We start from the raw sequence: 15,821 nt of genomic DNA on the forward strand, positions 1-15,821 counted from the left end.
GTAATATTTCCTTTTCTTATAGATTTATAACACTCAATGTGTTTTAAAAACTGGGCCTTGTCTTTTGTACAGGTCACATGTTTTTGCAAATTCCCATAGGTTTTTGATTCTATAATTATATTACCTTAAAAGATGCTGATGCCATATAGTCAATTTTATCAGTCTTTGGTTACTTACTAATTAAGTAGTAAGTAATATTCAGATGGAGAGAGTCATTCAGATGGAGAGAGCAGTCCAGTTAGTAACTGATAGGCAACAGACCGGATAGATGTGAGTAGTGGGACCATAAGGTTATAGGAGGAATTCTATAAACTGGACTACTGTGCTGACCCCTATAGGCATTCTTTTACCAAGCAATTTACCTGCAACCCTTCCTGGCTTAAGTCAACAGGAACATTACATTCCTCAACAAGATACCTGTTATTTGCAGGAAAAAATGCAACCCCAAAATACCTATAGGAAGAACACGGTTATCTGGAGGGAAAGTTTTGTGACCCTTACACAGACCAGATCCTAGAACTCCAGGAGATTAGGATAATTTCACCTAATCACAACATCTGTAAGAACAGATTCTTAGAGATTTTATGGTTCCAATTAGAACCAGTCAGCAAAGGCAAATTTGACCTAGACTTGCCCTGAAACCTTGCCATGTGCAATGGGGCTTGGAAGTCTGATGCCATCCTTCTGTCAGTCAAAAGTCTAAAGGTGGACCTGGTAGGGACTCTGGAAACTTCCCTGTGACCTACTATAAATGTGGAGGGCAGGAGGGGTGCACCTTCCTTCTATCAAGACCCAATCTCTCCTTTGAGAAAGTACCCTTTTCCATCCCTCTAAACTCAATCACATGGCCAAAGTCCTTCCTGTGTGATGGCAACAATCAGTGAGAAAGGACTGCCTGGCCACCTCAGCTCCACCATGGGCACTGCAACACAACAACACAGCACTGTGGCTGGCTCTGTTATCTTTGCTAACCATCCCTTTCATGCCACCATGAGCTCTAGGAGAACAGACACTCTACCCTGGCCACCACTGTCCATCAACATCTGGATCAGAGCCTCTCCCATGGCAGACATTCAATCCATCTTTGATGAGTGGGTGAAGATTCTATTATAGTCTGAAAGTCTGGGTCCCCCATTCCAAGATTTATATGCTGAAATCCTACCCCTAAGGTGAGGGCCTTGGGAGGTGGGGACTTTGCGAGGGGATCAGATCTTAACAGCAGAGACTTCAGAAATGCAACTAAGGTCCTCATAACACAGAATTTAGAGACACCCTCTTCCCTTCTGCCATGTGAGGACACAGTGAAAATGTGCCACCTGACCAGATAGAATCTGATGGAGCCTTGAACTTGGACTTCCCATCCAGGATAAAGAGAAACAAATGTCTCTGATTATAAGGCACCTACTTTTGGCCTTTTGTTATAGAAACCCAGTAGAATAAGAGCTTCTATCAACACCAAGATTCATCAGATACCAAGTCCATGTGACCCCACCCTGACAGCCTCTCTTAAAAAAAAGATGTCCCACCAGGAAACCACACAAGGAATTATAATGCTTAACTAAGTTGACAGAAGGGAAAAGGAAGCTTTCCTGGGGTGAGATATTTAAATACATATACACTCAGAATTATCTGGAAGAAACAGGTGTGGAATGGGTGGGCAATTAATAGGAACTCCCAGTGAAGCAAGAATTAAAGACAGGCAGTCAGTATAGACAGGATGGACAGCAAAAATGGAGGCTAGTTTGGGTCTGGGAGATTGGAGACCACCCTTGGATTGTTAATGCCTCCAGAGCCCTTTGATTACCAAGATCACCTGCCTATACTGCCCCTCCCAGAATGCTGTAAATGAAACAACCCCTGAGCAGCTAAGGAGTTGCTAATTAATGCCCCTGAGCTGCTACCTGCCTGGATCACTCCATTTGGCCCTTCTCTCTGCCCATATGCTTCTCACCTTTGGCCATCCCACCAGTGTCTCCTGAGCCTCCTCAGTGTGCAGAAGGGAGAGAGATAAGGGGAAAGAGGGCAGGAGAACAAAGACAATCTAAAATGTATAAAAGTTGTGGGACACTCCCACTTCTTCGGACAACAGCTATAGCTGGCCCCCTTTCCCCTCCCAGGAGAAGTCTGTGTTACTACTTTTTAAATAAAACTTACTACACTTGTCTCAGAGTACTTCTCTAATGCTCAAACTTTAACATCTGAGGAAGCAGAACTGATAACTGGCAGTTATCTCCAGGAGTAGCGATTTGCAAATATATAGGGAAAATGTATTTACATACTGGGGCATTTTCATTTTTGAGGGAAATACACTAAGAATTTATCTCTTGATCTAGAAAAAAATAGTTTAAAATTTAAAAATATTTTTGTGCCTGAAATCACTATGTTCTTAGTGACACACATGTTTATTATACTACTATATTCCTTTAAGAAAAAGTTTCAGGAAATTCTGTGTCAATATTCAGTAAAAGCACCCTCAAATCCTTTCTTAATCAAATGAGATGTTAATAGTTAAGGGAATTGGGTTGGGACCATGGCTCAGTGGTAGAGCGCTCACCTGGCATGCATGAAGCACTGGGTTCGATCCTCAGCACTTCATAAAAATAAAATAAAGATATTGTACCCATCTATAACTAAAAATTAAATTTTTTTTTTTAAAAAGAAACCTTCTGCTGAGAGAAAATGCTTACCCAACTTAAGAAAGAAGTCTGGCTCAAGTGTGCCTGTTAATCATAAAGAAAACTGAGAAAGCTTATTCAAAAGATGACAAGACCCACATTTGCACAGTAAAAAAAATGTTCTTCAAGTAATTCAAGTGCTTTTAAACCCCAAGTGCCATTTTCAAACAGCAAGGGAAGAATAAGAAAAATACTCACCTCACAGTTGCGTTTGCACACTTTAATGCTAGACTAAATGAGTGCATCATAAATGGCAGACAATTGTTAAGTAAGCTTCAGAGAAGATCCTTGTTCTTAGGTATGTCTATAATCATTTAATTAAAGACATAGTAAGTTACAGAAAATCCCATGGAAAGATTTAAAAAAAAATAAGAACCTTCTAAAGTGGTTTACTTTTGAAGATTGGAGATGGTGGACTGGAAGTCAGCTACATTTCCAGTTGTTCCATGACGCAAGTTTCAAGCATCAGGACCACTGCTTCCCAGTGACATGAGTGAAAGCAGGAATTGACTGAAATTGTAGCATCACAGAGAGTGTTAGAGACACTCAGAAATTTGGGTTCATCGACCAAAGAATAAGAAAGAATATGTTGGAGCCAAGCTGGCTATGGCAGCAGCAGCAGTGCTCGTCCTCAGAGAGGGGAGGAAAAACATAGAGAGAAACACAATGGACAGAAAACCTATATATCAGAGAAGCTGGCTGAACCTAGCTGATCCAGAGGCTGCACTGTGAACCTGTATTTGAAAAGTGCTCAGTGATTTTCAAATGGCCACAGAGAACTTGGTCAGAACCATCTGGAGGCAATATTTGTACAGCTGCTGCTGCAGAGTTGGAAGGTCACAGCTAACACTGCCACACTGTCCCAGGAAGCTCATGCCATGTGGCCTAGGATGTACCACACAGAACATGATTAAAACAGGCACAGAGAAGAATGTACCCAGGGGTCAAGTCAGAAATATGGAGGGTTCACCTTCGAGTCTGGTAGTGCAAATATGACCCTAGTGGCACCCCCTCCTTCACAGAAAATATTAAGCTATTCCAGAGACCCTCACCATAATTGTTCTTAGATTATCAGCAAGAATACCTGCAAAAGGGTTCAAGTGGAGTCAGACTTCCTGTTTTTCTGTCTCACAATAACTAAATTTGGCTGCAAGCCCTGAAGAGATCAGCACTCTAGATTCTGAGCACATCTTACTTTTGCACAACATTTACGGGCAGCTAGTGTCATAAATTTTCAAGTCCAAAATGATATATGATTGTATGTAAGAGTTTTTAGGTAGGAAGTGTGTTTACAAATGCAGAGTACAAATCATGCTAATTTTAGTTCTTCTTTTCCTATCCATATCCCTTTATTTCCTCTATTTGTTCTGACTAGTATTTCAAGAACTATGTTAAATAAAAGTGGTATAAGAGGGCATCCCTATCTTATTCTAGTTTTTAGAGGGAATGCTTTCAATTTTTCTCCATTTAGAATGATGTTGGCCTGGGGCTTAGCATAGATAGCTATCTTTTTGATATGATTCTGTATTCAATTTGCCAGTATTTTATTGAGAAATTTTGCATCTATGCAAGAATATAAAATCAATACCCATTAATCAAAGGCATTTCTATATATCAGTGACAAATCCTCTGAAAGAGAAACAAGGAAAATTACCCCATTTACAATAGCCTCAAAAAAGATAAAATACTTAGGAATCAACTTGACAAAAGAAGTAAAATACTTCTAAAGTGAAAATTATAGAACACTAAAGAAAGAAAATAAAGAACATCTAAGAAGATGGAAAGATCTCCCTTGTTCTTGGATAGTCAGAATTAAAATTGTCAAAATCACTGTACTACTAAAAGCACTATATAGATTTAATGCAATTCCAATCAAAATACCAATGATATTTCTCATAGAAATAGAAAAAAATAGTCATGAAATTCATTTGAAAAAATAAGAGACCAAAAATTGTGAAAGAAATCCTTAGCAAAAAGAGTGAAGTAGGTATCATCACTATATCAGACCTTAAACTATACTACAGAGCAATAGTAACAAAAACAGCATGATATTGGCACCAACATAGACTTGTAGACCAATGGTACAGAAGAGAGAATACCGAGACAAATCCCCATAAACATATATTAGACAAAGGCATCAGAAATATATATTGGAGAAAAGATAGCCTCTTGAACAAATGGTGCTGGGAAAACTGGAAATCCATATGCAACAAATTAATCCCCTATCTCTCACCATGCATAAAATTCAACTCAAAGTGGATCAAAGGCCTAGGAATTAAACCAGAGGCCCTACACCTAATAGAAGAAACAGTAGGCCCAAATCTCCATCATATTGGATTAGACCCCAACTTCCTTAATCAGACTCCTATAGCACAAGAATTAAAATCAAGAATCAATATAAATGGGATGGATTCAAACTAAAAAGCTTCTTCTCAGCAAAAGAAACAATCAGTGAGGTGAATAGAGAGCCTACAGAATGGGAGAAAATTTTTACTACATGCACATCAGATAGAATACTAATCTCTAGGATATATAAAGAAGTAAAAAATCTTAACACCCCCAAAACCCAAATGAACCAATCAATAAATGGGCCAAGGAACTGAACAGACACTTCTCAGAAGATGAAATACAATCAATCAACAAATATGAAAAATGTTCAAAATCTCTAGTAATTAGAAAAATGCAAATCAAAACCACTCTAAAATTTCATCTAACTACAGTCAGAATAGCAGCTATTAAATTTCATCTAACTACAGTCAGAATAGCAGCTATTAAGTATACAAACAACAAGGCCATGGCTGTAGCTCAGTGGTAGACCACCTGCCTTGCATACATGAGGCACTGGGTTTGATCCTCAGCACCACATAAAAATAAGTACATAAAGATACTGGATCTATCTACAATTAAAAAAATACAAACAACAATAAGTATTGGCAAGGATGTGGGGAAAAAGGCAATCACACATTGCTTGTGGAATTGCAAATTAATGCATCCAAAAGTGAAAGCAATACTGAGATTCCTTGGAAAACTGGGGATAGAACCACCATTTGACCCAGCTATCTCACTCCTCAGTCTATACCCAAAGGACTTAAAATCAGCATACTACAGGGACACAGCCACATCAATGTTTACAGCAGCACAATTCACAGTAGCTAAATTGTGAGACCAACATAGATACCCTTCAGTAGATGAATAAAGAAAGAAAATGTGGTAAATATACACAATGGAATATTACTCAGCCTTAAAAGAGAAGAAAATTATGGCATTTGCAGGTAAATGAATGGAGTTGGATAATATAATGGTAGGTGAAGTAAGTCAATCCCAAAAAAACTAAATGCAGAATGCTCTCTGATATAAGGATGCTGTTTCATAATGGGGATGGGGTGGGCAGCATGGGAGGAATAGATAAACTTTAGATAGGGCAAGGGGAGGGAGGTGAATGGAGAGGGCATAGGGGTAGGAAGATGGTGGAATGAGATGGACATCATTACCCTAAGTACATGTATGAAAACATGAGTGGTGCAATTCTACTTTGTGCACAACCAGAGACATGAAAATTTCGGCTCTATTTGTGTAATATGAATTGAATTGCATTCTGCTGTCCTATATAACAAATTAGAATAAATAAAATAAAATAAAGAAAGAAAAAAGAAAGCAGAGTGCAATAAATGCCTCTAGGTTTGGGCTGGGAGCCTTCAGAGAGATGTTTACACTTCAAAGGAGAGTAGTTAGATCCTAGAGAAAATCCTTTACAATAAAAACATAAGAGTGAATGGTGCTAATTAGGTTCCCTGAAAACCAGCTGGTGGGGGAAATGGGAGCAGAACCCTCCCTTTCCCAAGCACTACTTTTTCAGTGTCTTTGGTATTCAGGGCTGGGTTAGTTACCCATTCCAGTAAAAGAAGAAAAAATACTTTATTATATAGACTACTTCAAATTGGGAGCCTCTGAGCTTCCCTCTCCCTACACACTGGGTATAAAGTTCTAAAGAATTCTGGACTTAGGCTTCAGATGGACAAATGAATTTAGGTGAAAGCCCCCACTATGGAGTTAGCAGCAGCCAATAAACCTGCTTCCTGCTAATTCCTCAGTATCTAGCCTCAACTGTCCAACTTCATGACCAGTGGAAGCAGGTGTGAACACTCTCTGGGACTAAGCCTGGGAAGGCTGCGTTGGTGGGCAGCAGAGGGGGTAGAGGACTGGCTCCCTCACCCCATGTGTGGAATGCTTGGGAGGCTCCTGAGATCCAAACTCCCAGCAGAGAGCAGCAACTGCCAGGCCCTAGGTGTGTGCTGACCTAATCTCCCCCAGAGCAGACACCACCCAGCAAAGCCCCTGAGGCATGTTTAGAAGTAAGCACCCCACATGGAACACCCCTCATAGAAATCTGCCATAGCCCCACCCTGGCAGTGCATCCAGATGGTCTCTGTGTAAAAATGCCAAAGGACAGTTCTTCCCACTATCTCCTACCTCATGCTAATTATATGGAAAGAAGAGAGTCATCAGAACCAGCTTCAGTGGAAGGCCACTCCAACTAGAAGCTGTTTGGCCAACACAAAAACAAGGGGCCATTCAAAGGTGGTAAAAAGTCCAAGAAATGGAAAGAAACCCTTGGGAACAGGCATTGATAATCCATATTTCCTGCACAATTTTAACTACCTTGAATATTTTTCCTTCTTTTTTTCTTGGTGTTCCTGCTATACTGATTGGTTCATAGTATATATACATACACATACATACTTCTTTTTTCTCATCTTTAGCATTTTCCTTTTTTATTTTTATTTGTTATATGACAGAATGCTTTACAATTCATATTACACATTTAGAACACAATTTTTCATATCTCTGTTTGTACACAAAGTAGAGTCACACCATTTGTGTCTTCATACATGTACATAGGGTAAATCTTTAGCATATTTTTTTGAAAATTATCTTTTAGCAACTTTGCTTTGTTTATTGACTTTTATGTGGTGCTGACGATGGAACCCAGGGCCTCAAGAGAACTAGGCGAGCCCTCTACAGCCACAACCCCAGCCCCAAATCTCTAACATTTTTAATAGTTATTTTTCCTTGCTTTGTTTGAGGGTTACGATATTTTATTTTTGTTTTGTTTTTGTTTACTTGTTTCTTGTTTTTCTCTCTCTTCCTCCTTCTCCCAATAACAGCTAAATTCCCTTGTACTTTCTTCCCCCCTCTTTTTTTGTATTTGCTATTTATTCTCCTGCAAACCTTCACTTGCTACATCTGTGTTCTCTCACATTTTGAACATCTAAAGTTTTTTTACCTTCCTATCACATTTTCTTTTCTCTTAATAAACTATACTTTTATAATATTTTAGAACTATTTGCTCCATGTAACTGCTGCCGCCAACCATTCATGCTGTTGCACTTATTAATTATGTGGATGGCACAGTTGACACCTGCTGCTTATTATAATGCCAGTTCTTGTCCACAGCTATTTACTGTCTTTGCTGCTGGCAATTGGTGACCTCACCATTACCGTTTCTGGGTAATTAGCACTATTGATGTAGGAGTAGGCATTGGGTATTTATTTCAATGCTGTATGTTCTTTGCTTCACTTGTTGCTTTTTTTTCTCCCTGCCTTTTCTGTGCAAGTGCTAGGAATCTACAGACCAAGTACAAGTTCACAGGGAATAAACTCCGCCACTGAAATAAACCCAGACAAGAGACATTTCACCTTGACCTACACCCAAATTAACTGGACACAAACTTTGTTAAAAATAATAGAAAATTCAAAATCCTAGAAGAAATAATCAGGTCCCAATTAGAAACAGCTGACAGAACTCAGTTTCCACTTATGGGCATTCACTTCTACAGAAAATCAGACAGAAGACACTTTAGCAAGAGAAGGCCATGCCCTAAAAAAGACCCACACATAACACAAGAAGAGAAATTAATCCCAAAAGATATATAAAATCTATCCCAGGAATACATGAAATATGAATAAACAAGGTAACACAATACCTTGTGATGGCAAATTTCATCCTGTAAAATTAACAATCATTGACAGAGAAATAAAAGTAATGACCATGTACCTCCTAGGCCTGTTTTCCTGTGCAGTAGCACACCTGCTGCCTTCCACCTCAAAGTGTAAAGATGGAGAATTAAAGGAGAATCTCCCCCACCCCCCGCCAAGAAGTTGTTGTCCCAAGAAAACAAAGAAGAAATGGGCAGACTCACCTCTCCCCAGAAGAGGTTCTGCCAATTCTTCAGGGCATGCAAACTGTTCAGTTTGTCCTCATGCTCCAAGTGCTCATCAGGAGGGTGGAAGGAACAGTTGATATCCTGCAGACTCAGGCTCACCAACTATATGGGCAGGTTGGTCTCAGGAGTCTTCGCTTTCTTGATGAGAGCATCCAGGCTCCTGAAATCACAGCAAACCTCTGCTGTCACTGACCCACAATTTTATGTCACTGTCTTTTGATTTACAGATAACTTCACAGAGTTATTTGCTCCCTCTACTAGTGTGAAAGGCTTACGGAAGGAAGGCCCTCCTGTCCTCCAACAGCAAGGATGAACTCATCCATTGGGAACTCTATTGCCACACAGAGGTGCCATGTCATATTATAAAAGCCCCACCTGGAGCTCCTCGCCTAGAGGCATAGGACCAATGATGACAAAATTAATGGTCTAAATATTTAGAAATCAACCAATATTAAGACTTCATTTTAAAGCACTACATCCTTTAAGGTGTGAAGCCACATCTTCCAGGATTCATAATTCTGACATTTTCTTGTTGTTTCTACTTTGATCACTGACATCAGCTATTACATTGTTAATTCCTAGCAGTTGAAAATATATTCTATTGATGTTAATCCAAAAATGTAACAGATTAAGGTATTTTTCTGTTATCCAAAATAAATGCTTTTAAATACTTTCAAATCTAAAACTTAGATTAAGAAAGATGACTAAGGTGTATTTTCTCACCTTTGGAGCAAAACGCTAGTGAATAAGAATATGATAATTTGTTGAGTTTACTGAGATTCTTCGTTTTAAAGCTCACAGCTTAGAATGTGTCTGGAGAGCACGGTAAAATGTGATGCTTTTATATAAAATTATTGCAAGGTAAAAAGTCTGTTAAAACATACAAACAGACACACACACACAAAACAGATACCATAAAGAAATAGGAGAATAGCACTATTCTAATTGATACAGTAATACTCATTAGTCATGACAAAATTCAATGCTCAAAAATAGTTCAAATTCTTGCTCTTTACATCAACAAAATTGTATGAAAATATTTTAGTGAAAAGAAATATTTTTGACTAAATTTTTCTGACTACATCAAAACTTATATTTTAGAAACAATAAAGGCTTATTAATAATAATTAACTTAGCTTTGTACATTATAATGCTCAAAATATTTAAAATGTATCATCATTTACATTAAGATAACTATAGATCTCAATTACAAATTACATTTTGAAATATGGTACTTCCCCTTCATAAGTCAATAAAAATAAAACTGCAACTATTATAAAGTTTTTGAATAAAATCCCATACTAATTTTGTCAATAGCATTTCTATTCTCCACTTTCATAATTTCTATAAATTTTTCTATTTATTACAAGAAGTACTGTATAAAGCAATGGAATTAATAAGTAATACAAATGATTAATACAATATAAAAATGACACCTACCCCATCTCTAAGACTCTAAGCCTTATTCCATCTGATGAAGTTTAAGGTTTAAATTAGGCACAGAAATGGAAAAAGCACTAGGGATACTATGAAGCTGCATGTTATGCACATTCTTCAGCCATATAAATGTCCTCCCAACACACACACACACACACACACACACACACACACATCCTGAGTGGGATGGTTTATAAAAGCAGATAATGATTAAGTGGATAGTAATATAATATTGGATAGGAAAGATCTTTCTTACATTTGAAAGCAAAAATAATTTATTAATTTAGCTATTTTGAGAAAATACTTTAAAAATTTTTTTCCAACTAATACATTGTAGGAAACATTTGTAATTTATATATGACAAGAAATTAACAAAAACCTCACAATAGACTTGTAGAAACATTAGCAAGTAGAATACATCAACAAAATTTAAAAATATAAACATAAATATCCATTCCCCAAATATCCAAAAGTAAATTATAGAAACAAGATATATGTGCAAACTTGTTAAAATGTATACCTTTTTTAACATCTTCATCATACTGAATTATCTGTATATATAAAGAGTGCATATTTCAGGCTGGGGTTGTGGCTCAGTGGTAGAGCACTTGCCTCACACATGTGAGGCCCTAGGTTGGATCCTCAGCATCACATAAAAATAAATAAATAAAATAAAGTATTAAAAGAAAACTTTTAAAAAGTGCATATTTCAAAAATATTTTCCTCTCATGAAATTTGCAAATTTCAAGAGATAGATGATATACATCCTGTACAGATGACATGGTGTACTAATATATTGGTATCAGAAAACACTTTGGCTGCAAGTTTGATTTCGTGTGTAGATATACAACTGTTTCAATCTTCAGGTGGAAAAATCAGTTATTACATGGACCACTATTTTTAATGTAGTTAAAAAGCATATAAGTCTTCATTATTCTCTCTGTAAAAGGGAATTAAGTCAGTCTTACACAAAAACAAGTTTCAGAATAATCCCAACCTGTAGCTCTCAATTGAAAATTACATGCCCAACTTCTAAAAGCACATTCCTTTATCTTTCACTTAAAAGAAAAACACAATTATCTAAGTAGCATTTTGTATTGTGTTCTGTTGAACTCCCTCAATGTATTTTTACACTTTGAAATTCATTACTTGTAAACACAGAAAGAAAATGAAAATGAAATATCAAAGTACCAGGACAACAAAAGCAAAAGTACCTTATAAATCTACTGAAAAGTGAGACATTGCTCCAGATGACTTGGTCTGTGCATGTTTCTTCATGCTGAGATCTAGAAAAGTTTAAGTCATCATCCAGGTGGCCTTCCTGGTGCATAATAGCCTGTAAGAATGCAGAAGTGATGCCTTCATTCTGGGAATCCCCTTCCCAAGCCAGTGTCAACATGATGTGCTCTGAAATCACTGAACAGTAACAGAAACAGAATCAAAAGGTAGGTGGAGGCATCCCAATACCATTGTGTTCAGATTAAATAACACACACAGCACCCTGTACAAACTAGCTTTCAATATATTCATTCAGTTATTATTTTACAAAATGATTCAATAAATATTGACTTGAATAAAACAAACAGCAGGGAATTTCCACATATCTACATTCAAAAAATGATCTTTGGCCTCAGAAAACTGTGAACAAGCTTCAAAGGGGAGATTGCACTTTGCCTCCCACTCCTACAGCATCACAGGCTTCACAGCAGATCCCAAGAGGCTGACCAATCACCAAGCACCGAGCAATGCTTCTGAAGCCTTGAAATTCAAAACTGAATATTTTTGTTAGCTCTTCTATTAGGCTCTATGTTTTAAACTTTCTATGAAATGGTAACATTAAGAGAAGTAAATGCATAAATCTGAAGTGCACAGTTCAATGAGCCTGAGAGTTTGCCCTCCTGCAGCGACACTTCCAACAAGGTAGCTCAGTATCAAAGAAAAATGACATTTCATAACATATGAAAATGGTATGAAATGCAAATATAATTAACCATGAATAAAACATTTAATTTTCATTATGAATATAGTCAATAATTCTGAATAAAATAAATACACACATATCTAGTAGGATTTCAAATAACAACACGTTATGGTCAACTACAGCTTATTCTATGAATTTAGGGATTTTTCAACATTTGAGTATATGGGTAACTTATTTATCAATGAAACAAGGACCCTAAACATGATTTTTATCTCCTGTAATTGAAAACAATTCAGCAATTATTGCTAACTTTTAAAAAGCTAAGTAAAATCAGATTAGCAAGAGACTACATATATATAAAAATAACATCAGTTTTCCTAAGGATGCAAAACTTGTGACTTCTATGAATCAGGAGTGAAAAAAATCTCTCTGGTCAAAGAGGCAGGGACAAATTTAGGAGGGAATGTTTGGTAACTTTCTTGGGGAAACTTAAGGAAAATGGAAATGTCTCACATGGAGGTATGTGTCTGGGTAGCCCCAGTGGAACCATCTGTCAAAACTCTACAGCTAAGCTTTGATGTTGAAATGTACAGAAAGTTTGACCCTACTAAATGCAAATAAGGAACAACCAGAAGCTACTATGAAGGGGCAGAAAGATGAAAGTGCCATAGAAACAAAATGAGAGAATTGTTGATGGTGAGCCATGGATTGTGCATCATACTACTTCTCTGTTTGTTATTTTGTTTGCCTATATGTATTTAAATTTTTATACAAAATCATTATGTCACTACCTCTTCTCAATATCTTGGCTATACATTCTGTTATTATCAATAACCTCACTTTACAAGCAAGGAAGCTGGAGTTCAAGGAGTGACATGACTTGCTCAGGTAGTTAGTTAGCTGCAGAATTGACATTAGAAGCCTTGGCTTCTGATTTTCCATTCCTTTGGTGAATAATACCCTATCCAATAAACTCTGTTATATAGTGAAAAATACAAGTTGTACAACAACAAATGAAGACTCATAATCAAAGTCAAAATATGATACATGTAGAATTTGTATATGGAAATTTCCATGAATTAGTTCCACTTCAACTGGTTTCCAAAGACAACTCCAGCTCAACTGTACATCTCTTGAGCAAATAAATGCGTCATCTTGCAGCACACACATGCACATAACAAGGACTTGAAAAATTCTTATTTTACAAGCTGCACACCTGCGCTCTTCCAGAATTTGGCATGGTGACTGTTTCCATGCACATCAGCTAGGGGAAATGAGCACAGAAATGCTCAGGCCTTCCAGCAGCTGTGCACCAGCAGATGCTCCTTTTAACTTCACAGTCCCTGCCAGTGACACAGAGCACAGTTATAGTTTCCCTGTCTTCATCATCACCTTTCTCCATAGAGACAGGAAAACAAAGCCATGTTTCCTAGAAACATTTGAAAACTGGAACTGAAGGTGCTGGTAACCCAAGACACTTACAGCTACCTCAAAGCCACCCTAGTTCCACATTTATAGAGAATATAAATGCCAACTCATTCCTACTTAGGTACACACAAACAACATTTTGATTCATGTCACTGGCAATGCACTCTCTAGAATCCATGTTGTGCTTTCAATGTGCTCTATTTCTGAAATCACCCACGACAACTCAGATATTTCATGTGGGTATTCATGCAAAGCTCATAATGTCCCATTTTATAATTAATTTCTTTTCAACCTTAAAATAAAAGAATATTTTGCACTGGAATCCTTTACAGTTCTGTGGATTTCAATATTTTGTGAATTTACCCATAGGATTGTTGTTAAACAAAACTACAACTTACTAAATAAATTAAATATACAATTCCCTTATCAAAAAAAGTCAAAATCCTCCAATGATTAAACAAATTTTTCCCTTCATTTTCCCATTTCTGGCCCCTATACTTTGTCTATTTCTCCTTAACATGGCAAGCTTTCCTGATGTAATAATTTTCTTTCATGAATATAAAAATAGGTAATCACAATCTTTGTAATATAACCTTTACATTGAGCATAAAATAAAGACCAGGGTTTGGAACTCCTGATAATACTGAGCTTACATTCTATTCATAGAAGAATCCAGACACAGGTGTGCTCTCAGGACCATGAACATACACTTCAATCAAGTGCATGAGGAAGGATGCTTGAAAGATCTGGTAAGCACTTCCACTCAGGCCACTTCCCTTTCCTACTCATTGTTAATAACTCATCACATAGAGGTACGGGCTTGTGCAACAGCAACTTTCCCAGAAAATTGGCAGGATAACCCCTAAAGAGACCATCTCATTGTACTGTCCTTTATCACAACACTAAGCCCATGGTCCTACAGTGCACACTTACCAAGTATTGCTCAAAGGACTCGCTACCTAGGACAAGATCACCTCCAACCCATAGTTTCTCGCCTTCTGATCACTGCTTCAAGGCAGGATGTATAGTCCACCAACAGGCCTCATCTGCAGAGTGACAGGAGAGTGAAACACTGAGAAGTTGTCTTTTAACTTATAATCCATTTTATTTGCCACTGATTCCATTAACATAACTTCAGAAATGTAAAATTTTTATGCAAATTTCTCTCAGACCATGAAAATCTAAAGAACTTAGTCAATTTAACTTACAATAAGACATACGGAAATGCAAAGTTTCTTCTGATAGAAACTGGGTACAACATTTTGAGAAGGTTGGTATCTCTCCCTTTACCCCACTAAAAACTATTTAATATTTATATAAATTCATATGAGACCAAATCTAGCAGCCCCCCAGACCTGATTTCACTCTATGCAATCACATGCCATTCCCTGTTCACATTGCTCTTCCATAATAGCATCTAGCTTGGTGTTACTTTAGTATCAGAAGGACTTTGCAATGTGACAGTTTCCATTATGATTATTTTGCTCTCCCAGGTTTGAGATACTTATTCAAAAAAGAATGTCAAGTGTTGTCACCATTCTGTCCCATTTTTGCTTGCTTTATTGTTATTTTAAAATGTAGTTTCTGGGGATGTGACTGTGCCTCAGTGGCAGAGTGCTTGCCTCACATATATGAGACACTGTGTTTGATCCTCAGCACTACATAAAAATAAATAAATAAATAAAGGATTGTCTCCATCTACAAGTAAAAAAATATTTTAAAAAATGTAATTTCTGTTAATCTCAGAGTACAAAAAGATTCCTACTATATAAGGAAACATTGTGAAAAGATCCAGTTACACATTAAATCAAATAGCTTCTTCTAAATGAGTCAAGCATAACCATAGACCATGCCCATTTATCCTACTTCAGCATTACTGCTGAGGTTAGACTGTAGGCACATCATCCTTCAATCTGACAAGACCTGAAGGGAGGTTCTCTCCATATCTATTAGCTAACAATTACCATCTTTCCCCTTCCACAGGTTTTTTACTTTTCTATAACACATTTATTCTTCCTAAACCCTGGATACTATAATGCAAGGCCCCTAATAGCCGGAACTTTGCAATATTTTATTCGCTGTGGTCTTCCCAGCTCCTAACAGCATACTGTAGCCACTCAACATAATCTGCATGAA

General features: G+C 37.2%; 1 long non-coding RNA gene across 1 annotated transcript in view; it reads right to left on the reverse strand.

The window, feature by feature from the left end:
• Positions 1-14,712, reverse strand: part of LOC131425038 (uncharacterized) — a 36,450-nt gene extending 21,738 nt beyond the window's left edge. The window contains exons 1-3 of the long non-coding RNA XR_009228842.1: positions 14,619-14,712; positions 11,551-11,672; positions 8,876-9,059 (exon numbers count right to left, since the gene is read on the reverse strand). This is a non-coding gene — a long non-coding RNA (uncharacterized LOC131425038). The remainder of the gene's footprint in view (positions 1-8,875; positions 9,060-11,550; positions 11,673-14,618) is intronic.
• Positions 14,713-15,821: the final 1,109 nt, after the last annotated feature.

Source organism: Marmota monax, unplaced genomic scaffold (assembly GCF_021218885.2).
Source record: "Marmota monax isolate L192 unplaced genomic scaffold, Marmota_monax_Labrador192_F-V1.1 WCK01_AAM20220418_F8-fsc00881, whole genome shotgun sequence".
In the NCBI taxonomy this organism is placed as follows: Eukaryota; Metazoa; Chordata; class Mammalia; order Rodentia; family Sciuridae; genus Marmota; species Marmota monax.